This window comes from Bubalus kerabau, chromosome X (genome assembly GCF_029407905.1).
Source record: "Bubalus kerabau isolate K-KA32 ecotype Philippines breed swamp buffalo chromosome X, PCC_UOA_SB_1v2, whole genome shotgun sequence".
Classification (NCBI taxonomy): domain Eukaryota; kingdom Metazoa; phylum Chordata; class Mammalia; order Artiodactyla; family Bovidae; genus Bubalus; species Bubalus kerabau.
Window position 1 is genome coordinate 90829061 of NC_073647.1, and position 17123 is coordinate 90846183.

At 38.1% G+C, this 17123-nt stretch overlaps 1 pseudogene; it reads right to left on the reverse strand.

Moving 5' to 3' along the window:
- Positions 1–2709: 2709 nt before the first annotated feature.
- On the reverse strand, positions 2710–3566 carry LOC129639573 (EP300-interacting inhibitor of differentiation 1-like; annotated as a pseudogene).
- Positions 3567–17123: the final 13557 nt, after the last annotated feature.

Consider the following 17123-nt stretch of genomic DNA (forward strand, 5'->3'; position numbering starts at 1 on the left):
GATATGTAGCCCTCAGGATTCAGGTATATTCAGAGAATCTTCCTAGTCAATGGCATTCTCCTGTTTCTCTCCTTTAGTTTAATATCTCAAACCCATCTCCTTCCTCTTCTGACTGCTATCCCTTTGGTAATAAACACATGACAGATACCATTTGCTCAGGTTTAATTTGTCACAGCATACCTGAGTGAGGAGCTTCATAAAATAGCTGGGGACCACAGTGAGCTTTCCTTCTAAGAGATGTTAATTAAATTTTGTATAAAGGAGCCCAGGTGCACTAGCAAAGATCTTTTCTTTCCAAGCCAAAATGTAGCAGACATTTCCCAAAGAGACCTCATCTATGCACTTCTTTGTGAAAATCAATTAGTGTTATGAATGTCTGATAACTTTCCTAAAACAAAAATCTGTCTTGATGGTAAAGTCTATGAGACAGATCTTTCTACTTTCATTCCTTTGGCCCTCAGTTATCTTCTTGAATATTCCACTCCCCAAATATTAATTGGAAGTGGTTATTTTCTAGCACATCAGACCATTTGCCAGTGCTGTAACCTAGCCCTCCCAATGTTTTTTCCACCCTTCATTGTCTTACCTGCCTCCCCCAAGTATGCACACACATTTATGGTCTGAAGCTTATGACTTCCTTGGGTATGGAGTCTTCCATAATCTACTTACCTATGGTACCATAACCTACCTGTCCCTTTGTAAATTATCTTAACCAGTAAAAATCTGGTTATAATTGGTCCATTTTTTATTTGTGTAAAAATGCCTTTTAAAACTAATTTTAATCCTTATCTAATTTTAGTTTATTCAATACAAATTTGCTATCTAACAGAATTCTGTAGCTTTTTTTTCTGTAGCTTTGACTTAGTGTTTTTCAGCACTATATCCGTTGTACTTTAGAGATCTAACAGATTAGGTGTTTCAGTTTGAAGCCTTTCAGTTTTATAACACTTCTAAATGGTTAAATGTCACATATCCTGCTTTTGGATGACTTGTTCTTCATTTGTTATGTTCTTGCCTTTTTCTGCCTCTTCCCTTCCCCCCAGGTCCATACTATTCTATCCATCTGTGAACTACTCATCTTTCACCTCTGACTAATGAAATCTTTACTATTCTTATCCTCATTAACCAAATTATACATGCTGAGAAGATAGAGACCTTGTTTTGTTTCTTTTGAAATCTTACATAGCACTAAGCAATGGTGCCTTGATACTTACTGTTAGGTGCTAAATGATACATGCCTAGATATTAACTGAATTGTATTGAAAAACTGAACTGTACTTCCATGAAGCTTTCCTTGGTAATGTGAACAATGATGTCCTTGTTTATCTAAATGTCTATTTCCCTTTTACCTCTCAAGGTACTATATCACAGGCTGTATTGAACTATATGTATACATGTATATACTTGAATTTTTTTCCTGAAATCCTAAATCCATAAGGTTAAAAGTCATCTGGAATGAGTCTTCATTAAAATTATAAAACTTTTATAGCAAATATATATAAATGAAACGGACAGTACCTTTTTAATTAGTTGACATGCCTATAGATCAGTATTAATTATTGCCAGAGCATGACAGGCTTGGCATTAGTTTTCTTTCTTTCTTTCTTTTTTACACAGAAAAAGAAACTTTTATTATCTTGAATGCTGGTGCATAACCAAAAAACAAACTTAATTAGAGGAGGAGACAGAGGGAAACTTCAGATACTGAGGTGGATTTCTGGGCAGATTAAAAACTTTTAAGGGTTGTTCATAGTGTCTTTTTTAGATGTAGGGCTTTCCTTTTACTGGACAATTTTCACTTAACAGTTATTATATTATGAAGTTCAACCAGAGTCTTTTGTCTGTAAAGTTAAATGAAAAAAAGAGCAAGTGAAACAGAAAATTCTCTACTATATACTGATATTTGAAATAGTTTGTGTTCTTTATACTTTCATGTACATTTTACTGTCTAAATTTGAAATTTTATTAATGGTGTCTTAAGTTTTGACTTTTAAAAATGTTCAAGGCAATGATTTTTCTTGAATTAAAGATTACAGTAACTTTAAAAATGATCAAGATACATGTACAAACAAAATCTCAGTTGTTCTTGGAAACACATTTCAAGATATAGCACACATGACACACACTTCTTTTGGGACTTTATTATTCTTTGGGATACTGAAGAATAGTTGGTAGAAGATTTATTTTACACTAAAAATTTACCCTTTGATAACCACAGCTTGGATAGATCACAAAGTTGAATCTTTAAAGTTTTCTCAATATTCTTTCAGTCCAAATAACTCAAAGACATCTCATGTCCTAAGGTGGATAAATCAGTTACTTTTTCTCATATAATTAATATCAGTGGGCTCTTGTACTGGAAGTCTGTCTTGGTCATAACATTCTTGCAAAGCTATTCCTTACAGTGAAACATGAAAGATATTTCCCTCAATGCAAAGAAATTAATCTGAATAAACAACAACATCAAAGCCTTAAGTGTTTCAGGACATTCTTCAAAACAGGATTCAACAGTACTAAGATACTTTTCTTTAACAATTTTCTTCCTTTTTCTTAACTGTGCAGTCACTACCTTATTATACTCTGCAAAAAAAAAAAAAAAAAAAAAGATCAAGTTTTTCATTGTCATGGAACTACTTGGAATGAACCCAAAAGATAGTGGAATGCTGGCTCTCTCCTCAAGCAGCGTCCTTCTCTCTTAACAGCATTTAACTATTCTCTATCAATAGTCTCACTACAACCGAGTTCTTTGGTCAGACGATTGACAACCATAAGTGAAAGAAGCTCTTTGATATCACCAATTGATCAAACGGGGTCTTCTCATTATGCATCTGAAACCCGCCATCCAGAGCTGCTTCTCTGGCTCTGGAGGTTCTCAGAAACAGCTTGTTGGCTTCCTCAAGTGCTGCTGATACTCTGTAGCCCACACCACTGAGCGGCTTCTCTTCCTGATAGTCATCGCTCTCGAAATCAGTGCCCGTGATCTCGCCTGGCTGCTCCCCAGGGCTGGGCCGGCTAGCTAGGCCTTGGGGCCCCTGTGGCTCCCTTATTGGCTGGGCTGCCTCCTCCTGCATTGGGCCTTCCTCCGAAGGGGTTCGGGGATAGCTTCCGGCTCCCTCCGCTTATGTGGAAGGTCGCTCTGGCCAGGCATCACATCCATCTGCAGGTCGTTGCTCTCCTCATAGAGCTCGGACAGCTCATTCATTTCAGACATAGTGCAAGCAGCTCAACCTCCCTGCAAGGCGTTCGTTTTCCACCTCTTTATGTTTTTTTAGATATAAATGATCACAATCTTGCTTGTGTAATGGAATGGGAATGGAAATTTTGTTTATCATTGTTACCCAATTCTTTGATCTCCTTTCAAGTTATTTGCCACAAATTACAATGGTCTATTATCAAAAATTATTTTAATGATTTATAAGCTGAACATTCTCCTTTAATTTTGCTCAAAGAATTGGATGCTATCTGCCTTGCAAAACTATGTTTTGCCCAGTTAATAGAATAATTGACTTTTTTAGCATCTACACCAATATTTGGAATTATTCCTTTATTTAGTGCCTTCGAGATTTTTATACCATGGGACTTTGTGCACAGGTAAGAAGTATGCATTTCTTTAGTAAAGATGGGGAAGGGCCCATAGTTAGAGACCTTTTTTTTTTAGATTCTCAGGCAGTTCAGATTTATGAAAGAATACAGATGGATATTTAAGATCTTCCAGTGGATTCCCTTGAAACTATCATTGTTTCCTTATTCACTGAAAAATCTTCATGATACAGGCTACAGTTTTAAGACCACTGCTCTATAGCATTTAGCACATTCCTGTGTTTTCTGAATATTCAAAAAAAAAGTAAATGGGTGGCAACACTAATTAGAACTGTGGAATGGACATATTAGTACTAGTGAGTCATAATCATCAAGGTGGGTCGAAGATACCCCACCTTAACCCCAAGTGGATGAGAGTATCACTTGTTTTTAAAGATATCTCTGGATCAAAGATGCCTTGCCTTCTTCTTGCTTTCCATACTTATGCCTAGCATCTTTTATTCTCAAGATAATATCTCATTGAAAGTCTATAGTTTTATAGGCTTATCTTTTTTTAATTTTTTTTTATTTTTATTTTTTTATAGGCTTATCTTTATTGTTTTGAAATGGTGACACTCCTAGTTGTACTATCTTTATAGGCAGATGTAACTGAAAAGATAAATTTTGTGCCTATTTGTATATTCAACTATTATCTCTATTGTCTTGGTAAGCATATTAACAACCACTACTATTTTTTACATATTCAGTTTTTCTAACAAAATCTTCCTTATTAGTTTTTTAGCTATTTTGAAATTTTTATGAGATGTTAATGTGTCTTTATTTTTTTTTGACTGTGTCTTTCTTTTTTTATTTAAATTTATTTATTTTAACTAGAGGCTAATTACTTTACAATATTGTATTGGTTTTGCCTTACATCAACATGAATCTGCCATGGGTGTACATGCATTGATCATTATAGTGGGTTAAATGGTACCCCTCAAGAAGATAATTTATTAATAATACCCTTAATCCCCAGAACCTGTTAAAGTTACCTTATTTGAAAAAAAGAGTCTTTGTAGATGCAATTAAGAATCTCAAAATGAGGCCATCACCCTGGATTATCTGGATGGGCCCTAAATGCCATCACATGTGTCCTTACAAGAAAGAAGCAAGGGAAGATAGCACAAGCACACAGAAGAAAAGAGACATGTGGAGAAGTTAATGTGAAGATGGAGCAGAGAAAGATGCAACCATAAGCCAAGGAATGGCATCAGCCACCAGAAGCTGCAAGGAATGGACTCTCCCCTGGAGCCTCCAAAGGAGAGTATGCCCTGGTGACAACTTGATTTTATACTTCTTGAACTGTGAGGGAGTGAATTGCTGTTGTTTTATGCCACTCCTCCTTTTGTGGTAATTTGTTATAGCAGCTACATTAAACTAATACAATTATTAACATGGTTCAAGTCCATGGTACTTTGAGGAAATGGGACCAATATTAAACATCTGACTTCTTTGCTGACTTGGATTTGGTTTGTTTATCATGGGGGAGTAGGTCATTTGTATTAATTACATTCCCAACCAGTAGTTTCCCTAAAGGTAATTATCAATTTTTAAATAAATAATGACACTTTTTTTTTTACCACAGGAGAAAAATAAGACATAGAGAATAATCCTAACCTTTGAATGTTATTCAGAAGGAAAGGCTTCTGTCTATGGGAATGCAGAATAACATTGGTAAATAAGCAGTCCAGACTTGACATGAGCTGTTATCAATGACTAAAGGCAAAGAAATAATTCAGCCTTAGAACTGAGCAGTTCAGGTAGAGGAATGGGGAAGTGTTAGTTAAGCCTCTAACTGAGTTGCCTGACCATTCAGTTCACTAAAGAGGCATTTAATGCATAGGATGAATCTATATGCTCAGCAAATGTCGTATATAAAATATGTATTCTAACTTTAATTTTATATTTGTTATTCTTATTACTATTATTATTATTACTATTTAACTCATAACCTTCAGTTCACATGGATGTCTTTTAAGATCTATGAAGAAGGTGTTAACATACTGTGCAAACTGCCACCTTGAAAAGTGTCCTTGCCAAGAAGCACTTGTAATTGAGGTCAAGAGACAAGATATATGGGCCGTGGTTATAAAGTAATCAAGGGGCTTCCTTGGTGATCCAGTGGTTAAGAATCTGCCTTGTGGAGTAGAAGGACGTGCGCTCATCTTCTCCTGCAAGAGCACCAAAATCACAACTAGTTGTGAAACAACCATCAACAGGAGGATGCAGGAATCCACCAGAAAAAGATACTCTGTGTCCAAAGACAAAGAAGAATCAGCAACAAGATGGTTGGAGAGGTGCAAACAGGATAAAATCAAATCCCATACCCACCAAGTGAGTGACCCACAATCTAGAGAACAATAATACCAAAGAAGTTCCCCCACTCCCCCACTGTTGTGAAGATTCTGGGCCTCACATCAGGCTTCCCAGCCTGAGGATCTGGCAAAGGGACTGGGAATCCCCAGAGAATCTGACTTTGCCGGCCAGTGGGATTTGATTTCAGGACTTCCACAGGACTGGGGGAAACAGAGATTCCACCCTAGGAGGGCACAAACAAAACCTTGTGTGCACCAATATGTAGGGGAAAGGAGCAGTGACTCCACAGGGGACTGAATGAGACATACCTGCTGGTTTTGGAGAGTCACCTGTGGAGGTGTGGGTTGGCAGTGCCTCCCCACAGGGATGGAGGCCCTGGCAGCAGCAGTCCTGGAAGGGGCCCCTGGCATAAGTCCCCTTGGAGGTCAGCATTAACCCTACTATAGAGCCTGTAGACCCCAGGGTGGGGACACCTCAGACCAAACAACTAACAGGGAGAGAGCACAACCCCATCCATCAGCAAATAATTGGATTAAAGTTTTATTGAACATGGCCCTGCCCACCAGAGTAAGACTCAGTTTTTCCCACTATCGGTCCCTCCAATCAGGAAGCTTATAGAAGCCCCTTAGCCTCATGAACTAGAGATCAGACATAAGAAGCAAGAAGAAACATAATCCAACAGCAGCTAGAATGAAAACCACATCACAGAAAGTTAATCAGAATGAAAAAGCAGAGGGTTTTTGTCCCAGATGAAGGAACAAGATAAAACTCTAGAAAAACAACCAAATGAAGTGGAGATAGGCAACCTTCTAGAAAAAGAATTCATAATAATGGTAGTGAAGATGATCCAGGGTCTCAGAAAAAGAATGGAGGCAAACATTGAGAAGATGCAAGAAATGTTTGCCAAAAGACATAGAGGAACTAAAGAACAAACAGAGATGAACAATACACTGCTGCTGCTGCTGCTAAGTTGCTTCAGTCGTGTCCGACTGTGCGACCCCATAGATGGCAGCACACCAGGCTCCACCATCCTTGGAATTCTCCAGGCAAGAACACTGGAATGGGTTGCCATTTCCTTCTCCAATGCATGAAGTGAAAAGTGAAAGTGAAGTCCCTCAGTTGTGTCTGACTCTTCGTGACCCCATGGACTGCAGCCTACCAGGCTCCTCCATCCATGGGATTTTCCAGGCAAGAGTACTGGAGTGGGGTGCCATTGCCTTCTCCGAACAATACACTAGAAGGAATCAATAGCAGAATAATTGAGGCAGAAGAATGGACAAGTAACTGGGAGGACAGAATGGTGGAAATCACTGCCACAGAACAGAATATAGATAAAATAATGAAAAAAATGAAGACAGCCTGAGAGACCTCTGGGACAACATTAAATGCACCAACATTCACATTATAGGGGGTCCCAGAAGGAGAAGAGAGAGAGAAAGGACCCAAGAAAATGTTTGAAGAGATAATAGCTGAAAACTTCCCTAACATGGAAAAGGAAATAGTCAACTAAGTTCAGGAAGTGCAGAGTCCTGGGCAAGATAGACCCAAGGAAGAACATACTAAGACACATGGTAATCAAAATGACAAAAATTAAAAACTAACATAAAATATTAAAAGCAACAAAGAAAAGTGACAAATAATATACAAGAGAACTCCCATAATGTTATCAGCTGATTTCTCAGCAGAAACACTACAAGCCAGAAGGGAATGGCAGGACATATTTAGAGATGAAAGGGAAGAACTTACAAGCAAGAATACTATTCCCAGCAAGACTCTCATTCAGATTTGACAGAGAAATCAAAAGCTTTATAGACAAGCAAAAATTAAGAGAATTCACCACCACCAAACCAGCTTTACAACATGTACTCAAGGAACTTCTCCAGGCAGGAAACACAAGAGAAAGAAAAGGCCTACACAAAATAAACCCCAAAGAACTAAGAAAATGGTAATAGGAACATATATATGAATAATTACCTTAACTGTAAATGGATTAAATGCACCAACCTAAAGACATAGACTGGCTGGATGAATAGAAGTATTTGCATATATGCCCATCCACTTACCACATGACTCTACTTAACCCCCCAAATTGTAAAATGTAAGTATTCTATATTGTTAGATTAAACATATTTCCATTATTGCTTGCAATTGTAATTATCTTTTTTCTTGGTCTGGCTATTGATTATGAAAACTGATAAACATCTTTTACTATTGTGATTATGTGATTTTACATATTTTATTTGATTTTACTATTGTGATTATGTAGTTATTAATTACTATTAATTAAGTGAATACACTTAATACCACTGTATCATGATTGGTCAACAGAGGATAATATAATTCTATATCACTAAAATTACCATTTAATAGAAAAAATTGTAATCACTTTTAAAATACAGATGCATAAGAGAATTTTTATGCATCTTGGAATTTTTTTTACATGCAAATAAATGCCCAAGTATTGCTTTTTTCTTCCAAAGTTCCAGATGTGTTTCTAATGAACAATCATGTTTAAAAACAACTATACTATATGGTGATGTTTTACTTTTATCTAGCTTGCTTCACTGTTTCTATTTCATATTTAGTGCTCCCATTTCAGTTAGTTTATGTTTTCCAATTTCTCTGTTTTTGTTGTTGTTTTTTCTCAAGCCTTTATCGAGCACATAGAAAAGCTTTTGTGTGTATATGTATGTGTGTGTGTGTGTGTGTATATATATATAATGTGTATTATATTTTAGAAAATCTATTAATTTTTGCCTAGTGAAAAAATTTATGACATTTTGATTCCACTTGTTTGACTTAGTATGAATAGAATGTTAGATTTCTAATTTATATTCACTCAACTTTGATATAGTTCCATGTATTTGGGCATCTCGTATTACTGCTAAAAGTCTAGGAAATTGGGCTTCCCTGGTGGCTTAGTGGAGAGGAGTCTGCCTGCCAGTGCAGGAGACACAGGTTCGATCCCTGATCTGGGAGGATCCCATGTGCCCTGGAGTGACTGAGCCCATGGGCCACAACAATTGAGCCTGTGTTCTAGAGCCCACAAGCCACAACTACTGAGCCCACTGGACACAACTACTGAAGCCCATGAACTTAGAGCCTGTGCTCCACAGCAAGAGAAGCCACAGTGCTGAGAAGCCTTCACACCTCAACTAGAGAGTAGCCCCTCTGCAGAGAGAACTAGAGAAAACCCATGTGCAGCAATGAAGACCCAGAGCAGCCAATTAATTAAATTGTATAAAAATAAAATAACAAAGTATCAGATTTTCATTAAAATATTTTAAAAATAATCAATATTTTCTTTAAAAAATCAACAATTACATATGTAAATACATCTTTCCCCTTTCAAATCGGTCACTTTAGGAAACATTATTCTCAAAAAACTGACATTGCTTAAGTATTTTGTGCACTTCTCCCTAGAGATTGTCTCCAGAGCCTGCAGCATGTTGCTGAGAATCTACCCTAAGGTGACAGGCCCTCATCCTTTGACAGTGGAGCAGCTTCATCATTTGGAACCAAGTTCAAGTTTTCTAGGGTGATTTCTTTGAAAGTCAGATGGTGACTACAGCCATGAAATTAAAAGACGCTTGCTCCTTGGAAGGAGAGCTATGACAAATCTAGAAAGTGCATTAAAAAGCAAAGACTTCTCTTTGCCAACCAAGGTCTGTGTAGTCAAAGCTATGGTTTTTCCAGTAGTCATGTATAGATGTGAGAGTTGTACCATAAAGAAGGCTGAGTGCTGAAGAATTGACACTTTCAAATTGTAGTGCTGGAGGACTTTTGAGAGTCCTCTGGACTGCAAGATCAAACCAGTCAATCCTAAAGGAAATCAACCCTGAATATTCGTTGGAAAGACTGATGTTGAAGCTGAAGCTCCAATGCTTTGGCCACCTGATGCAAAGAGCTGACTCATTGAAAAAGACCCAGATACTGGGCAAGATTGAAGACAAAAGGAGACAGGGATGACAGAGGATGAGATGGTTGATGGTATCATTGACACAATGTACATAAATTTGAGCAAACTTCGGGGGATAGTGAAGGACAGGGAAGACTGGCATGCTATAGTCCGTGGGTTTGCAAAGGGTCGGACATGATTTAGCGACTGAACAACAATGACAATCATGCTATACACATGAAACTAAGTATATCAACTTGTCTTCCATTAAAAAAAGAAAAAATGAAGATGGTTTTGCCCTATAAAGCTAGGAGTATAAAGCTAGCAGTTGAAGCAATTGAAGGTGGCTGGGAGAATCTATGGTTTTGGCAAAGTAGAGCCTTTAGCTTTGGGAAAGAAGATGCTAATTACAATGGGGGCTAATTGTTTCTATTTGAAAATTCTGAAAGCAGGATTTCTGAAAACACATTAAGTAAGCCTTAGGTGGATAACTAAATTGCTGTCAGGAAAGAATCTTCTCTACAACTTGTGCAGAAAGATTCAGTTGTGAAATGAAATAAGCTCGATGCCTCCTCTTCTTTTACACTGTTCTTGTTTGTTTAGTCGCTAACTTGTGTCTGATCCTTTTTGCGACCCTTTGGACTATAGTCCACCAGGCTCCTCTGTCCATGGGATTTCCCATGCAAGTATACTGGAGTGGGTTGCCATTTCCTTCTCCAGGGAATCTTCCTGTCCCAGGAATTGAACCCCTGTCTCCTGCACTGGCAGGCAGATTCTTTACCACTGAGCCACATGGGAAGCCCTGTACTGTTCCTGGGAGCTGCTAATTGAAAATGTTTTGAGAAAGAAGGGTTTAGAGGATTTTGTATATAGTTTTTTTCCCCTTTGAATTGTTATTGTTTATTTTTAAAGCATATTATGTCACATTTAAGTAGAAACTCAGTTTTTGTCAGTGGTCAAATATATTGTCCACTTGAATTCTTGAATTACATCACAAGTGAGTTTGTATAATGTTGGAATAGCTCTGTGTATACTGGAAACAGTAGAACTTGATTCATTTGTTAGCTAGCTAGCCATATAGTCCCATATGCTTAGCATCTTCACTTTTCCTTCCTCTCTACTATCTCCTTCATTCCTACACCCCTTCAATATACCTTGAGCTTTTGATCTATATTTGTTGTATACTATAATGTTTGAATCTTTATTGGGGTTTCTAGCACTTACCCCAAACAAGGGGGAGAATGTGAATTATTTGAACAGTGTCTCAATTGAGAATTTGCCTTTTTTGGGGGGATGCAGCAATTTTATTTTTTAATTTGATCCATGTGTATCCTCACAGAGATTCCTGAAGGAGGGAAACAAGGCATAGTATATTAGTGGTAGAGCAAGGGGGTGTGGCCTCTATTTTATATCATAGGGAAAATTATGATTGGATCATCCTTATTTATCATTGCATCTACCTCTCTTAGTAATTCCTCCCCTTCAGCACCAATTACCAAGTCATGCACATAGGAGATATTAATAAGTTAATAAATAAGGTCTAATTAAGATCTGATTCAGGGATTCTATTTCCTGTAGTCAGGGGGCACTTAATGACTTGATAGTTAACAATAGTTAATAATAGATTACCATTAATTATCTTTGCAAATAATTGTCCTGGTGGGGTTTATTTATTTATTTAGCTACCCCAATTGTTATATCTGCAAATCTCTAACCAACCAGGACAATCCCTGGCCCATTTAAAGCATTCATATCCAACTGTTTTTTTCTGAAAAAAATGGTGCAGGATATATTACTAGGTACAGTTAAGGTGGTATCCTAGTCTCTTGTGTTTGTATTCCTTCTTATCTCACCTTGTACATAGGAGGCATTCTGAAAATGCTTGTTGAATTACTGAGTTGAATCACAGATCTAATAACTCTCAAATTATTCTCTTCCAAAATATTTTGGAGCTTTGATATAGTTACAGCCAAAAGTATAGAAAAGCTATTTTGGTTTAGATGAGTAACCAAGCTTCCTTAGTTCACTTAAAGAGAGATCAGGCAAATCATCTGTGAATGAGAAATTTCCTCAGTCTCTCCTCTCTAGCCCTGCTGTATTAGGTGTTCATGAGGCTCGCCAGAGGAGTTAAGGAGCTTTACTGCAAGCCACTATTCTTTGTTGTCTTGAGGCAAGTGGTGTAGGAAGGAAGGAGACTTAGGGGATGGGAGAAAGTATTGAAAACCCAAAACAGGACCCATAAGTTTTGAGAGCTTTCATTAATATTGATGATTTAAAGTCCTAGATAGAGCAATTAAAAATGCTACACAATTACAGTTAGAACTGTACTCTGTGGTACTGCCTCAGTGGTACTGCCCAAAGAAGAGTCTGGGGCTGGGACTGTTCTCACAGATCCCTAGGAGAAGACCCAAAAGGTTATTCTTAACTGGCATTGAATACTTAGTATGTGAAAAGCTCTGTGGGGAATGCGAGATAAATTGCCACCTAGTTGCATCTTGCCACCACCAAGTTTTTAGTCTAATTAGGTTAAGAGAAATAAAGAACAATGCGAGGCAAATTATGTTAACTGTTATAATGGCACAAAGTGCTGAGAAGAGATGAATGATCTATAATAACTTAGTGAGTGAGATTATCACAGGGTAGGGAATATATATTTACTTTTCCCAGATAATTATTTTTAATGACAAATGGACTTAGTTCATAGTGACAACAGACTGCACTCTTTGAAGAAAAGGAGGAGAATTATTTATATCTCAAGTAAGGCTTGAGCAGGTTACTAGAATTCTGTCACAAACCTATACAGAAGAATTAAAAATTTAGGTTTATACTTATACATATTTACAGGTTTTTAATTAAATTTTTGCTGTCCATATTCTCTTTATACCATAATTATATGTGAACGTGTGTGTGCTCAGTTGTTTCCGACTCTTTGTGACCTCCTCCGTCCATGGAATTTTCCAGGCAAGAATACTGGAGTGGGTTGCCATTTCCTACTCCAGGGGATCTTCCCGACCCAGGGATCGAACCAGGGTTTCCTGTTTCCTGCATTGGTAGGCAGATTCTTTATCACTGTGCCACCTGGGAAGCTAGTAATTATATGTGAGGATGATACTGAATGACGTATGAAAACCCTGTTTTCTTTATACCCAGGTATGTTAGGATGTGGGCTTCCCTGGTAGCTCAGCTGGTAAAGAATCCACCTGCAACGCCAGAGACCAGGGTTCGATTCCTGGGTTGGGAAGATCCCCTGGAGAAGGGATAGGCTACCCACTCCAATATTCTTGGGCTTCCCTGGTGGCTTAGACAGTAAAGACTTCACCTGCAATGTGGGAGACCTGGGTTTGATCCCTGGATTGGGAAGATCCCCTGGAGGAGGACATGGCAACCTACTCCAGTATTCTTGCCTAGAGAATCCCCATGGACAGAGGAGCCTGACAGGCTACAGTTCATGGGGTCACAAAGAGTCGGACATGACTGAACGACTGAGCACAGCCCAGCACAGCATGGTAGGATGCAGTTTATTGGGGAGAACTCTTCAGTTTCAGCATGACTGAGAGCTTAAGGCAGAGCTTATTGATGCTTTTGAACTGTGGTGTTGGAGAAGACTCTTGAGAGTCCCTTGAACTGCAAGGAAGTCCAACCAGTCCATCCTAAAGGAGATCAGTCCTGGGTGTTCATTGGAAGGACTGATGCTGAAGCTGAAACTCCAATACTTTGGCCACCTCATGCAAAGAGTTGACTCATTGGAAAAGACTCTGATGCTGGGAGGGATTGAGGGCAGGAGGAGAAGGGGACGACAGAGGATGAGATGGCTGGATGGCATCACTGACTCGATGGACGTGAGTCTGAGTGAACTCTGGGAGTTGGTGATGGACAGGGAGGCCCGGCGTGCTGTGATTCATGTGGTTGCAAAGAGTCAGGCTTGACTGAGCGACTGAACTGAACTGAAAGAAAAGTAAGGATCCTGAAGCAGAACAAAAGTTGTGCTCTGTCTAGAGCTTTCAAAGTACACCCACGCATTGTTGCCGTATGTTGTTAATAGCACCTATTGACTTCCCCTTCACTTTTCACTTTCATGCGTTGGAGAAGGAAATGGCAACCCATTCCAGTGTTCTTGCCTGGAGAATCCCAGGGACGGGGGAGCCTGGTGGGCTGCCGTCTATGGGGTCACACAGAGTTGGACAAGACTTAGCAGCAGCAGCAAGGAACAGCCTATTGGCAAATTGGCTGTTGGGCATGACCATTTCAGATATAAAGAGTCATCGGGAACATAGTAATATGTTAATCAAAAGATATTATTACATGTTTTCAAAACTTGCTTTGGAAAACAAATTTAAGGTAAAATTACTCCACTTTGATTCTGTTGTTTTAAACAAATTTTATTTATTTTTTTTATTTATTTATTTTTTTTTGGTAGTCATTTTTTTTAAATTTTATTTTATTTTAAAAATTTATATAATTGTATTAGTTTTGCCAAATATCAAAATGAATCTGCCACAAGTATACATGTGTTCCCCATCCTGAACCCTCCTCCCTCCCCATACCATCCCTCTGGGTCGTCTCAGTGCACCAGCCCCAAGCATCCAGTATCGTGCATCGAACCTGGACTGGCAACTCATTTCATACATGATATTTTACATGTTTCAATGCCATTCTCCCAAATCTTCCCACCCTCTCCCTCTCCCACAGAGTCCATAAGACTGTTCTATACATCAGTGTCTCTTTTGCTGTCTTGTACACAGGGTTATTGTTACCATCTTTCTAAATTCCATATATATGCTTTAGTATACTGTATTGGTGTTTTTCTTTCTGGCTTACTTCACTCCGTATAATAGGCTCCAGTTTCATCCACCTCATTAGAACTGATTCAAATGTATTCTTTTTAATGGCTGAGTAATACTCCATTGTGTATATGTGCCATAGCTTTCTTATCCATTCATCTGCTGATGGACATCTAGGTTGCTTCCATGTCCTGGCTATTATAAACAGTGCTGCGATGAACATTGGGGTACACGTGTCTCTTTCCCTTCTGGTTTCCTCAGTGTGTATGCCCAGCAGTGGGATTGCTGGATCATAAGGCAGTTCTATTTCCAGTTTTTAAAGGAATCTCCACACTGTTCTCCATAGTGGCTGTACTAGTTTGCATTCCCACCAACAGTGTAAGAGGGTTCCCTTTTCTCCACACCCTCTCCAGCATTTATTACTTGTAGACTTTTGGATCGCAGCCATTCTGACTGGTGTGAAATGGTACCTCATAGTGGTTTTGATTTGCCTTTCTCTGATAATGAGTGATGTTGAGCATCTTTTCATGTGTTTGTTAGCCATCTGTATGTCTTCTTTGGAGAAATGTCTATTTAGTTCTTTGGCCCATTTTTTGATTGGGTCATTTATTTTTCTGGAGTTGAGCTGTAGGAGTTGCTTGTATAGTCTCGAGATTAGTTGTTTTTCAGTTGCTTCATTTGCTATATCTTCTCCCATTCTGAAGGCTGTCTTTTCACCTTGCTAATAGTTTCCTTTGATGTGCAGAAGCTTTTAAGGCTAATTAGGTCCCATTTGTTTATTTTTGCTTTTATTTCCAATATTCTGAAAGGTGGGTCATAGAGGATCCTGCTGTGATGTATGTCGGAGAGTGTTTTGCCTATGTTCTCCTCTAGGAGTTTTATAGTTTCTGGTCTTACATTTAGATCTTTAATCCATTTTGAGTTTATTTTTGTGTATGGTGTTAGAAAGTGTTCTAGTTTCATTCTTTTACAAGTGGTTGACCAGATTTCCCAGCACCACTTGTTAAAGAAATTGTCTTTAATCCATTGTATATTCTTGCCTCCTTTGTCAAAGATAAGGTGTCCATAAGTGCGTGGATTTATCTCTGGGCTTTCTATTTTGTTCCATTGATCTATATTTCTGTCTTTGTGCCAGTACCATACTGTCCTGATGACTGTGGCTTTGTAGTAGAGCCTGAAGTCAGGCAGGTTGATTCCTCCAGTTCCATTCTTCTTTCTCAAGATCGCTTTGGCTATTCGAGGTTTTTTGTATTTCCATACAAATTGTGAACTTATTTGTTCTAGCTCTGTGAAGAATACTGTTGGTAGCTTGATAGGGATTGCATTGAATCTATAAATTGCTTTGGGTAGTATACTCATTTTCACTATATTGATTCTTCCAATCCATGAACATGGTATATTTCTCCATCTGTTAGTGTCCTCTTTGATTTCTTTCACCAGTGTTTTATAGTTTTCTATATATAGGTCTTTTGTTTCTTTAAGTAGATATATTCCTAAGTATTTTATTCTTTCCATTGCAATGGTGAATGGAATTGTTTCCTTAATTTCTCTTTGTTTTCTCATTAATAGTGTATAGGAATGCAAGGGATTTCTGTGTGTTGACTTTATATCCTGCAACTTTACTATAGTCATTGATTAGTTCTAGTAATTTTCTGGTAGAGTCTTTAGGATTTTCTATGTAGAAGATCATGTCATCTGCAAATAGTGAGAGCTTTACTTCTTCTCCAGTTTGGATTCCTTTTATTTCTTTTTCTGCTCTGATTGCTGTGGCCAAAACTTCCAAAACTATGTTGAATAGTAATGGTGAAAGTGGGCACCCTTGTCTTGTTCCTGACTTTAGAGGAAATGCTTTCAATTTTTCATCATTGGGGATAATGTTTGCTGTGGGTTTGTCATATATAGCTTTTATTATGTTGAGGTATGTTCCTTCTATTCCTGCTTTCTGGAGAGTTTTTATCATAAATGGATGTTGAATTTTGTCCAAGGCTTTCTCTGCATCTATTGAGATAATCATATGGTTTTTATTTTTCAATTTGTTAATGTGGTGTATTACATTGATTGATTTGCGGATATTGAAGAATCCTTGCATCCCTGGGATAAAGCCCACTTGGTCATGGTGTATGATCTTTTTAATGTGTTGTTGGATTCTGATTGCTAGAATTTTGTTAAGGATTTTTGCATCTATGTTCATCAGTGATATTGGCCTGTAGTTTTCTTTTTTTGTGGGATCTTTGTCAGGTTTTGGTATTAGGGTGATGGTGGCCTCATAGAATGAGTTTGGAAGTTTACCATCCTCTGCAGTTTTCTGGAAGAGTTTGAGCAGGATAGGTGTTAGCTCTTCTCTAAATTTTTGGTAGAATTCAGCTGTGAAGCCGTCTGGACCTGGGCTTTTGTTTGCTGAAAGATTTTTGATTACAGTTTCAATTTCCGTGCTTGTGATGGGCCTGTTAAGATTTTCTATTTCTTCCTGGTCGAGTTTTGGAAAGTTGTACTTTTCTAAGACTTTGTCCATTTCTTCCACGTTGTCCATTTTATTGGCATATAATTGT